Consider the following 12,550-nt stretch of genomic DNA (forward strand, 5'->3'; position numbering starts at 1 on the left):
AATGTTGTATTGCCTTTTATAATCTGGCTTTGAAAATCACAAAGGGCCACTTCCAGCACATTGTATTGGTCAAGGCAGTTACAAGGATTCACTCAAGTTCTAAGAGGGCAACATAGATCCCCACCATTTGATGGAGAAGAATTACCATATGTTGTAAGATGCCATGTGAGATGAGATATCTCTTGGTGCTGCCATCTTTGGAAAATGTAACCTGCCATGATGGGGGCTGTCAGGTGAGATGGCCTGGGTCAGAATTCATGCTGTTCTACTTCTAGGGCTTGTAAATCAGTTGACTTCTCTGTATTGTAGTTCCCTCAAAGGGTCAATTTGAAGATTCAAGGAGTTATATGATAAGCAATGAGAATAGTACTTGGCACACATTAAGTGCTAAAAAATATGTTAGGTCTTATCAAGTAATGTAATAGGAAGGGTACTCTGTCCTTGTCATTTGTTTCCATCTTCCTATTCTCTAGGTGGAAGGGCAGGTCTTTCAGCACAAAACAAGCTAAATTACACCATGAGGGATGGCTGATAGTGGCACAGAGAGGAGGGAGTTGTTAGTCCACTACATTTTCATTTCTTAAAGAATCTGAAACCCTTAGCTTAGGTCTTGGAGGCCTACAGGAAACTGCTCACTGCAGGAAAAATGCACTCTACTGCAGATAAAAGTTCCCAAGTTAGATGGCCATGCTCTGCCAGTTACTACGGGTATGATGGTCGAAGCTTGCGGGATAGAAGAGGCAACTGAGTTCCCATGAGTAGGAAGATACATGAAAGGAGGGAAAAAAGAAAGAAGGGGGACTTCTTCCATTTCTGAACCTGATTTTATATGTCTCAAAAGGGAACACTAGGACTCTGTGTTCATAATACCCTACAAATGAGACTGGGTTTTATTAAAAAAAATAAATCTTTTCCAAATCTTCTACTATTTCATAAGTCAAATAAATATTAGGGGAAAATATCTTCCTGATACACAGCAGCTGTGCTTGCATATCACTAGTGCCTCTGAGTACCAACTACTAACATACTGACACCAGCATCTCAAGGGGAAGAAACGGGCCACCCATCCTCTGAAGTTTCCTTTGCTTTCCTTTCCTTTTTTTCTTTTTTCTTTTCTTTTCTTTCTTTTTTTTTTTTTTAAGCTTCCTTTTCTTAAGAGAGAGAGAAGAATTTGACGAGTTTCTCTTGAACCCAATTCTGCAGAATCACCAAGATGCAGTGATTTACAGAACGGTAAAAAGATCACTCTCATCGTCTGGGTGGAGTGACCCTAGGACCCTAGTGCCTGACCCCCTCAGAGACCCCAAGCCCCTCCCTTTTTACCTGTTGACATTTGCTGAAGAACGCAGTTAATTTCCCAAGTGACCCAGCTCCCTGGGACTTGAGCATGGCTTCTGTGATTTCAACAGAAACAACTGTAGCCCATAAAAAAATACAGAGGTGGGGGTGGGACGTATGAAAGATTGCAGAACACAGCCAAGCTGCACCCCGCCCCTCCCCTCTACAGCTAACAGCACACCCAGAAGTCCTCGGGGAGGGCTGAGTACAATAAGAAAACACCTGTGAATTCCTTGCAGAACTCCCCCGATGGCCACATTCCACCCCTTTCTCTTTTATAAAAGATTCCATTTGCTCCATCTCTGACCCCAGGGCATGGACAAATGGATGGAGGCCTGGTGTGGCTTCTCTGCTTTTGGCTGTGTTCCCCGCACCGATTAATCACAGGACCTCAGCCTGACAGGCTCGGCTCTCTGCTGCGGCTCATCCTCGCGCTGTTCTGGTGATTACTCCAAAGCCTTCCCCAGATGCAAACATTTCTCAATGTCTTTTCTTCCCCACTGCTCTAACTCATGTGCCGGCTACTGCGGCCATGCCCTCCTCCTCTGTCACTGACCGTGGTCAGTGAGGAAGCCTGAGCATCCCGTTTGAGTTCAGGCTGGGTTACCACCTCGGACTTGTCCCTTGACTTCCCTAAGCTTCCTCATCCTTAGAAAGAGGATAATAGTAACTACTTTGATATCTTCAAGGAGTCATTGCGATAATCTGATTGGGGTGATTCTTAACCCTTTTTCTTGTTTTATTGAAGATCTTTTTGGCAGTCTGGGAAGCCACAGATCCCTTTTTAGAACTGTGTTTTTAAATGCCTAACATGGGGCACCTGGGTGGCTCAGTGGGTTAAAGCCTCTGCCTTCGGCTCAGGTCATGATCCCAGGGTCCTGGGATTGAGCTCCGCATCAGGCTCTCTGCTTGACGGGAGGCCTTCTTCCCCTCTCTCTCTACTTGCCTCTCTGCTTACTTGTGATCTCTGTCTGTCAAATAAATAAAATCTTTAAAAAAAAATGCCTAACATACATAGGGTTGCAAACAAAACAGAGCATACGAGAATACAATTATTGAATAAGATCAACTGATCTAAAAATAAATGTCTCTAGTAATGCTTTAAATAACAAGATTTAGCAGTTGGTCTGTAATAGGGAGCCTAAATGATATATGTTCAGATATCTACCACAGCAATGATATGATATGAAAATATCTGTGACTTCATTTCATGATAAAAATCACAGGTACCTTTGGGACTGTGGTTTGTCACCTGTACTCATAACTGATGGAAATGCTAAGTTCTAGTTAGAGTTTAATAAAAAAAAATTTTTTTTCCCATTCAAGTTCACAGAGCTCTGAAATATATCCACATATTCTTGAGGGGACATGGACTTCAAGTCAAGACATTCTGATAAAAATAGCTGAGATAATCTATGTCAGCTGTGGGATTTGATGCATGTGAAAGATGGAGAAAGACACCCCCTGTGCCTCCCCTTCCCCCCAAATCCCATCAGGTCCAAGTTTCCCTGAGTCTTTGTATTTCTTCTGTGTTGGTTTCCTTCAAGAATTTTTTAGCTGTTGGTTGGGGAGAATGATCTTTACAGCACGGGTCACTAATACCCACCTGCAGACTGAGGCATCATGTATCAGAATTAGTACTTATCCTCAGGTTAAGCAAGTGTGTGTCTAGCTGTGGTCGCTAACTCATCTACATTGGAATGATCTAGGTCAGAGAGAGGGTAGGCAATGTACATTTTATAGACAGAGCTATTGAGGTCCTGCACCAGTCCTAGTGAATCAGAAGTAGGGCCAGGATACCTTCATTTTCTTTTTTCTTTCCCTTTCGTTCTTTTTTCCCTTTCCTTCCCTCCCTCCCTTCCTTCCTTCCTTTCTTCCTCTCTCCCTCTCTTTCTTCTTCCTCTTCCTCTTCTTCTTTTCCTCCTCCTCCTCCTCCTTCTTCTTCATGGATTCTGGATGATTCAATGCACCCCCAAGTTTGAGAACCTCTTGATTAAGGGAAATTGCATCTATTATTATCATTCTTGCTTGGAGAACCAAGAGCTGTTTTCTGGATAGAGGATGGGCAGATGATCGTCTAGAAAATTTTCAGCTTGATTACTATTTGAGCCAACCTCAAATAAAGTAGAATCCATGCTCCAGTGGTATCCCAGAATCTTTTCCTCAAATAGCCCAATTCTGATGGTTGGAAAATAAACATCTCCGCTCAAGGTGAACCCCAGTTCCACTGGCAGCTGGGCGCTGCAGGGACCCTTATAAAGAGTCAAAGGGTCAAAGGATGAAATAAAAAACCCTCCTACATAGGTAAGCAAATCACCAACTGTCTGTGTCCAGTGTTTTAGCACGGAGATGTATTTTGGAGCATTAGGAGATGCCCCAAGCCTGAGATATGCCAGATGTTGGTCACTTGGGGGAAAGTAAAGAAGACCAAGGGTGGAGGAAGGGAGACCCTATCATGAGAAACCTTATTTCATTTTGGTTACCCTTTCCTAGACAAAAAGAGCCCAATCCAGGGTCTCTTACTCACTGGGTACCCAGGGCTTCTTGATGCTTTCCTGGTCTCTGAGGCAGGGCAGATGGAACAGAAAAGAACACTGAAGGTAGTGAGATCCCTAGAGAAGAACTGCCTGGCTTGTTCTGTGAAAATATTTCTTTCTCTAGTCAAGAGCTTGATGGGGGATGAAGAAGAGATTTTGTCCTCCCCAAAAGATGTAGATACAGAGAAAACCATCAATAACACTCTCCATCAGGAGGAACTGATGATTTGGGAAGCCACTTTCATCAGGTAGGAGATGAGGGGAGAAATCAAATGTCGTGGTTGGTGCTGAGGGACACACAAAAATGCTAGAAGGTATTTTTCTCAAATGTCCCTTTCTTGAGGATTTCAGCAAACTTCTGGGAATGTCTGGTGCCCTTCCCATATGGCACAAGCAAGAGTACTTTGAAGGGATGGTTATGGAAGAATTTCAGGGCTCTTGCTGGCACATACATTTGCAGGCTTCTCTTCCAACTTCCAGGGATTTTGAGCACTGAGAAACATAGCAACAAACAGCAGGAGCCTGGAGGCATGTGAGCACAACACTCTCGTTGGCTGCACCAAATCCTGGATCTACTCCCCTCTCACTATCCCACCAGCACTCTTCCCTTCTCCTGTGAGACTGTCCTGTTCTGTGAAGAGTCTAGGTGACTTTTTAGTGGGAAGGAGGCTCCATTTCTCTCATTTCCCTTCTACCCCCACAAGCCAAGCTCCTTTCCCTTATTCCTTCCGAAGAACATGTGCTAAACACCTGGGTCTCCCAAGGGGACTCTTGCCTGCTTTTTGCACATTTGGGGGAGAAACAGAGCCTTAATCAGGGGGCAGGAAGCTGTGACCTGTGGACCAAATCCCGTTTTTGCCTATTTTTGTAAGCAAAGTTTTATTGGAGCACAGCCACACGCATTGACTTGCATACGGTCCATGGCTGCTTTCTAGCTGTTGGAAAGGTAGAGCTGAGTCCCGTTGAAATTGCTTCCCTCTGCCTCACTAGGGAGAAGCCCAGTATTATCGGTTGCACGGCTATTTGCTGTTTTGAAAATTTATTACCGGATGAGGTTGAAACATGGAAAATTTAAGCCCAAATCTGCATAATAAAGGACACTTTTTAAAAAGGTTTCTGCATGAGACTTTCATCTAAAATCTCCTACGACTTCAGGAGTAGTTACTGTTTACTCTTCTATGGCTCCCTCGGGGACCGTAATGGAGTGTGGCTGCTTCAAGACTTGAAGAGTCCCTTTAAGCTGTGTAACATTTTTGCCAGTCCTTTCTGGCTAACACAAGCACTTCACCAATATTTTGGGGGAAAATGTTGTGCACCAATTTCTCTCTTTGTTTAGATTGGCATTGACCTAAATTAGCATTTCAGGCACGGCCTGCCTTCCAAAGACGGTGGTTTATGCTACTGGGCATTGTTCAAAGAAAGAAGAAATAACCCTCAAGGACAAAGTCAAAGCAAAGTGACATTTAATTCATAATCTCCTTGTAAGGATTGAGGAGCTCAGGTACATAAGGTACAGAGCCCAGTGTCAGCTCTGGGGTTGATGGTTCCATGCCCGACTTTGCTTTAACAAGCAAGCTGGACATCTTTGCATCCCATCAACCACCCATTACATGTGAGAACAACCACGAGTAACCTTCCGGAGGAGAAGCTACACCCTGGCCTCCACAGAGTGTAGGATGAAGAGGGAAACTTTGCATTTATATTTCTTTTAGATCTCATCTTGTTATACTATTCTCTGTATATACTTTATAATGTACATTTTTTATGTCATTCAGCAATGCGTGAAAGGGTGATGAATGTGCTCAACAATTTTTTAACCAACGGGTGAGCAGACAAAATTCACCATCTTGCATTTCTTATCTCAGCCTTCGATTAGTACTGGACTCTCAGGGGTCACAGACTGGAATGCCCTGGGAGCCCAGTGACTGGGTGGAGACCCACGCCCCACCTAGACAGAGCAGCTGCTGCTCCCATCACCCATTTCCTGGCCCACTGTTACCATGTGGAAACGAAGACTCCGCTTGACCCGATCTTTAGATTTTTTTTTTTTTTCAAGAGAAGCTGAAAATTTCAAATGCTTATTTTTATGTAAAAATTCATGATGTATGTGTGAAATCTCACCAGACTTCAATTTTGGAGACTCTAAGCAGCCCGGTGCTGGTTGAAGAACTACATCTGTTGGCCAGATCTGGCCATTCAGGTTGCAACCTCCACCCTGAATGCTACACCTCCAAATGTCCGTGGTTAAATAAAACGCAAGAGAATGGGGTCCTTCTTAGATATTTTTAATGCAGGTCGGTATATTAAATGTTCTCAGAAGTCATGCAAGCATGAAACCTGCTTAGCTTTTTTAAAACTATAGTTCCCCCAAATCATCAGCCTGTAAACCATGGTTCCCCCAATCATCAGCTTGTGGTCCCTTCTTGTTCCCACATTACAATAACCTGCAGAGGTGTCATTGCTAAGAACATACCCTGGGCCATAACTGAGCTAGGCAGGTCTTGCTACTCTTAACTCTGATTTTATACACAAAAACAATGGAGTCTGTGAAAGGCTAAGAAAATTGTTCAGGGTCATATTGTTAGCGAAGGACAGACTCCGGGTCAGACTTCAAAGCTAAAAGGGTTTCCACTATATTTCATAGCTCGAGCTCCTCCCTACCCTGAAAAAGTCTTGTTTTCTCTACAACTGGCACAGTAACAATTTCAAGATTCAGGATCTGTTCTTTGGTAGAATCTTTTAAGAAGAAAACCCACATCCTCCAACAATGTATCAATGACCCTGGTTCTATAAGCGGCATGAGAACAGGGGTCTCGGTTTCTAACATCACCTCCCCTGGGGAGGTTTTGTGGCTCCTCTCCTCTTCCACCTTGCCCTGCCCTGCCCTGGGCATTCTAGAACGGCTCCTCTCGCCCTCCCCACCCTCCCCTAACCTCATCCCCTTTTTCTCCACCCAACGAAGGGCCTGATTCAGCAGGCCTTGCCCAGTTCCCTCTGCGGACACCCAAGTGGGAGCCAGAGGGAGCGGTAGGTCAGGGCCTGGGATGAACAGGGAGGTCTGGGAGGTCCTGCTCCGTAGGGCGGCGGTTTGGAAGCAGGCTGGGCTGGCTGGGGTGCGGTCAGGGCCGAGGAGGGGTGAGGGAGGCCTGAATTATAGCCTGGCCCCTGTGAACACCATTTGGACACCAGATGCAGAATGAGGACTGCCATTTGGACAGTCTTGAGCCAAACCCCATTCCCAGGAGTGAGGTATCCATCCCTGCTATGTCTTAAAGATCCCCAGAGAGGCTTCTTCACCTCAAAAGGGGAATTCACTCCTCCCTTGGCAATCATTCCCAGGCTTAACTAACCAGCTTTAATGGGCGAGAGTTCATCTTCAGCTTGCAGAGAAACTTCCTGCTGTGTTTCTTCTCAGAGTTTCTCCAGAGGCCCTAAGGGACAGGAGTCCCCACCCTCTACATGTTAACCTTTGCTAAACTTGAGAGAGATGGGGAGAGTAGCTAAAATGATGAGACAGAATGGGGTTTGAGTCTCAGAGCATTAACGAGCTGTGCGACCTTAGGCAAGTTACTTAACATTTCTGCACCTTAGTTTCTTCTATATAATGGGGTAGAAACATAGTACTGTCAAGAGAAAAGAAAGCACACAACCATACAAAATCTTACACATCAATACCCAGAGTGACGTTTATAATAACTGCAAAGTAGAAATAACCCAAAGACCTATTCTGGATAAACTAATGGAGTATTAGATAGAGAAAGGAAATGAAGTATCTGTACGCACTCCAAGATAGGTTAAACTTGAATAGCATTATGCTCAGTTTAAGAAGCCAGTTATGGAAGACTACATAAAGCATGATTCCATTTATATGAAATGTTTAGGCAAATCCATAGAGATTGAAAGTAGTTTGTAGTTGCTTAGGGTTGGTGGGAGAAGAGAATGAAGAATTATTGCTGATGGGTATGGAGTTTTCTTTTGGGGTCATGAAATGTCCTAATGTCGGCTGTGGTTATGGTTGCAAACTTTGAATATAATAAAAACCACTAAATTATACACTTTAGATGGGTGAATTGTATGGTATGGGAATTGTATCTCAATAAAACAGTAATTTTAAAAAAGGAGAAAAAAGCCCACAGAATCTACATCATAGGATATTGTTCAAATTACTGTTCAATTAGCCTATAAAATGTTTAGCACAATGCCCCGTAAGCCATCAGTAAATATTATCTTTGATAATAATAATTAATGAGGTTATGTTTATATCATAGAGTATCACATAAGCATTCATTATGATACAGAAAATTGTATGTAACTAAACATTAAATGTAAATTAAATTAAAATAATTGTAAAATTATTTTTACTCTATCTCCTCTTCCTCTTAAAATTTTATGATTTTAGAATGGTCCTCCAATTTTTTAAACATTATGAATTATGTTTCATAACATCTATAACATATTTTCATAACAATAATAGATCTATGATTACTATATATAAGAATTCATATTTTGTGCTATATTAAGGTCTATAATACATGATATTGTTTATTTCATATGACTATTAAGGACTATTTATATTAGTAGTAGCATTTACCCTGTGACTTTTCTTCTCTAAGCTTTCTGAATTTAGACCGGTTTCCCCAGTTCTTTGAAACGTTTCCTGGCCTCTTATACATTTGGAGAGAAAACAGCTCTGAGTTTGGAGAAATTAAATTACAACCATGACTGTCATTCAGTTGCCTCCTGTAGCTGCAACCGGGAAACAGGAAAAAAGCACCACCAAGCTCTGGCACCTGGAAGAGGGAGGACCCGGCAGGGCGCTGGGGCTGGGGACCAGCCACGGCGACCTGCGGGGGTGGGGGCGGGGGTGGGGGGGGGTCGTGTGTCCCCTCTCAATCCCGGTGTGCCCTCCCTCACCTGGTCCCTGCCACTCGGGTCTGCGGGTGGCCCGCTGCGCCCTCAGAGCCCCCGGGGAGCGGGCGCGCAGCCTGGGAGGGGGAGGTCTGCTGCCGCGCAGGTGTGCCATTTGCATTCCAATGGCAAGCGGACGCGCCCACTAGATCGGACAACAAAGACACCATTGAAGCCGGGTCTCCCCAGGAGGTGTTCGAGGCCTGTGATCCCCACCCAGAGCTCGGCCCCAATTCGGTCATGGGTGACCGCGGGACTTCTGAGAAACGCCAGCTGGGCCCAGTTGCTGCAACTTCGGGACGGTTTCCCACAGCGAGGGCCCAGGCCTCTTGAAAAGGCTGGGATAACAGCTCCTTCTCCCAGCTCACGCACAGTCCCGGCCCCTGGGCGGCGTTTTCGGAAACACACAAGGCACACGCTCCGGGAGAAAGGATGGCTGGACCTCAAATGCTCCAGCCATGGCTCCGTTTCTCTGAAGGCCTGCTGACCAGAGACCTGAACAGCTTGTTTTTCATACTTGCTGGGGCAAACGTCTCAGTTCAGGTCGCATTTCAATTGTATCAATGAACTCAATTAACCCTCCAGGGTGGGGTGGTGGAAAGGAACAACCTTATTTTGCAGGTATCTTTGAGACGCTTGGAGCCTGTCCCCCGGGGGCAAGGGCTGCCCTCACCTTCGCCCTCCCCCACCCCCACCGTGGCTGGGACATCCTTGAGAAAGGCGCAGTCTGCTCTGCCTTCAAGGATGCTCTGGATATGGCTCACTCCCCCCTCCATCCCCTCTTAATTCTAAAAACGGAAGCTCAGAGATATAAACTGACTCCTGCCCTACTCACACAGCCAGTCACAGGGCTCTTCGCAGTGAGTGGAGCCCCCACCACTCCTGCGGTACCCCCTTGAACCCAACCAAGGGGCAGCAGTTGCCATGTGCCCCTCATACTACAGCATCTGTAGGTCCCAGACTTTTCTGTGAACACTTGAGTTCTTGGAAGAAGAGGAAAAAACGGGCCCTGAAACATTCTTTCATGCAAGTCATATAGTTTAGAAAAGAGGAGAAATGAAAGGATTGGACAAAAATGGAGGGGGGGGGGGGATTTAACAGTGAAAATTTGGAAAGAATGAAGGACTGCACGTATTCTGATGTGGCCCTACAGTGAGTATGGACCCGGTCCCTATATCGAGCTCTGCTGGAGCATCACGTCTGTTCATATCACTGAGCCCATTCAGTTTTCATTTTGAGACCCTATCCTGCCATACTGGTGGGAATCTTAGTCATTTTTGGAAATCCTTTCTCTTGATTCCTAGGGCCTAACTCCAAGCTGTGGGGTGGGGTGGTGTGGGTGCCTTCTGGCTGTCAGGTCGCAGAGATGGTCTTGGGAATACCACTGTCACCATCCACAATGGCTGGTTCTGAAGCTTGTGACTGCTTCAGCAGGAAACTTGGGATGTAGGATTCACCTCCACTGATACGTCGATGCTCCAATAAGCCATTTTTCCCTGGGGTTCTGGCCCCACAGCACTTTTGCCTTCAGGTTTCTCCTAACTCACTCTCAATGCTACCCTCTCTGCCTCTGCCCTGGAAAAGACAGGTCCTCTCTGCTTTCTGCCTTGCCACAAAATTGTGCTGGGGGCTCAGAAGCCCAGAATCTGCTCTCTGCTTAAAGGAGGGAAAGAGTGAAAGAAAAATGTACATATAGAGGGGAAAAAAAAAACAAATTAATATGTTAAGCTGCTCTCCAGTCCCACAAAAGTAGGATTTTGCTCCTGGATGGGACTCTGAAATTATTCAACCTAAGTCCCTTATTTTGCAAACCAGGTCTTGATGGTTAGAGAGAGAAAGTGATTGAGCTGGTTAGTGTAAAAGGCAGGATGTAAAAGGGGAAAATTTCATGTGAATCAGATCACAATTTAAATGTGTTTCATAGCTCATACTTTAACTAATTCCAGGAAAAAGTGTGCGTCGAAGCTAAAAATAAAAACCTTTTTGTTAAGTGAATAAACACCCCCAATTTCTACCTGTTTTTTGTGCTCGTATTTAGGCATACACGGTTTTCTTAGAGTAGGTTCATCTGTTTCTGAAAGAATTATCTTTTTATTGGGTGGAATGTGTGCTTTTTTAAAAAAAGGTTTTTTTGTTTTTTAAGATTTATTTATTTGTTTTAGAGAGAAAGAGCCTATGCATGTGAGCTGAGGGAGGGGCGGAGGAAGAGGGAGAGAATCCCAGAGCTGATTCCCCAGTCAGCATGGACAGGGCTCCATCCCAGGACTCTGAAATCATGACCGAGCCGAAATCAAGAGTTGGATGTTAAACCGACTGAGCCACCAGGAGGTCCGATGTAACAAGCTCTTCAAGGTTATCCTCCTCAATGATGTTGCCATAAAGATGAATTTATGTCCTACTAATGGTGCAAACAGATACTGAGATCTGTCTCCTGGCAGAGTTGTTTTCTTTCGGGCTTTCACCACTCAGAGGCAAGGATCTCTCAGTAAAAAGATGAAAAACCCTATAAACTCCACTCCCTGTCCAAGGTTGACTTTTAATATCTGAATATTCTATCGTTTCAACTCACGCACAAGTGTGGTGACATGAACGGAAAACACGGAAGTCGCAGTCAGCTTACAAGTTCTTGGGTGTGCGCTTCCTCTGAAGCCAAGATGGGATGTAAGGTGGGAACCACAACAGACCTGCGAGCTCTGGGCCAGATCTTGTCATAAGAGCGGGGTAGGATTCCAGGACAGGACTCCTGAACCCAAGGGAAAAGGGCTTGTGGTAAGAGATGGTCCTAAGAACAAAATCATTGCTTTTTCCTCAGGCTCCCAGCTGGGCATGAGAACCGGGGCACATTCCAGGCAAGAACCTAGTATGTATCTGTGGGTGCTTCTAGTGGGCCTGATGGGACTAGCTTTCTGCTAGGTCGGAATTAGATATAGAAATAACAGATGCCAACTTTTATTCTGAATTTTAATCGGTCAGATACTAGGTATTAGCATTATCTTCTCAGTGCTAACAATCATCCAGCGAAAAGGCGCTGTTACTATTCCTAACTTACAAACAAGGAAGCTAAGCACAAAGAAGTTAAGCTACTTGTTTTAAGCCACAGAGCAGAGCCATTGTTTGCATCCAAGACTCTTTGCCTACGGGGGCAGCAGCCTTTAAGGCCACACTAGATCGTCTTCTGCGGCAAGTAGAGTCCCTCCGCGTGAGATGGTTCATCTGCACATCATGCCCTCCGGGTTGGAAGATACCTGGACCACAGATGTGGGTGATGACAGAGTCAATGTGAATTTGATCCTCTGTGGCCTCTTTGGAGCTCAGACTTAACTACCGGTGCCAGTTCGCTTGGAGCATTGCAAAAGAGTATTTCTTAACTCCACCTAATAACAGTTTACACCTTAAAAATGCCTCCCAGGTATTCTTTTAATGACTTCCAACATCAACATATGAGATGATGTCCAGGAGGATGGAGGGAAAATGAAAATTCTTGTGGAAAATGGAGAAAAGCACACTGATAATGTCTCCCTGACATGCCTAAGGATGTAGGGGCCACCCTGTGTAAAAATAAACATAAGACCGGTGTGGGGACCCCATGCACAGACCCGTCCTCCCATTTGCTCACTCATTCAGTGATTCAACAACTCTGCCGAGTGCCCATCATGGGCCCAATCCCATGAGAGACAGCAGAGCCCGGCATTCAAGAGTATGGACTTGAGGGGCGCCTGGGTGGCTCAGTGGGTTAAGCCGTTGCCTTCGGCTCAGGTCATGATCTC

Source organism: Meles meles, chromosome 20 (assembly GCF_922984935.1).
Source record: "Meles meles chromosome 20, mMelMel3.1 paternal haplotype, whole genome shotgun sequence".
NCBI lineage: Eukaryota > Metazoa > Chordata > Mammalia > Carnivora > Mustelidae > Meles > Meles meles.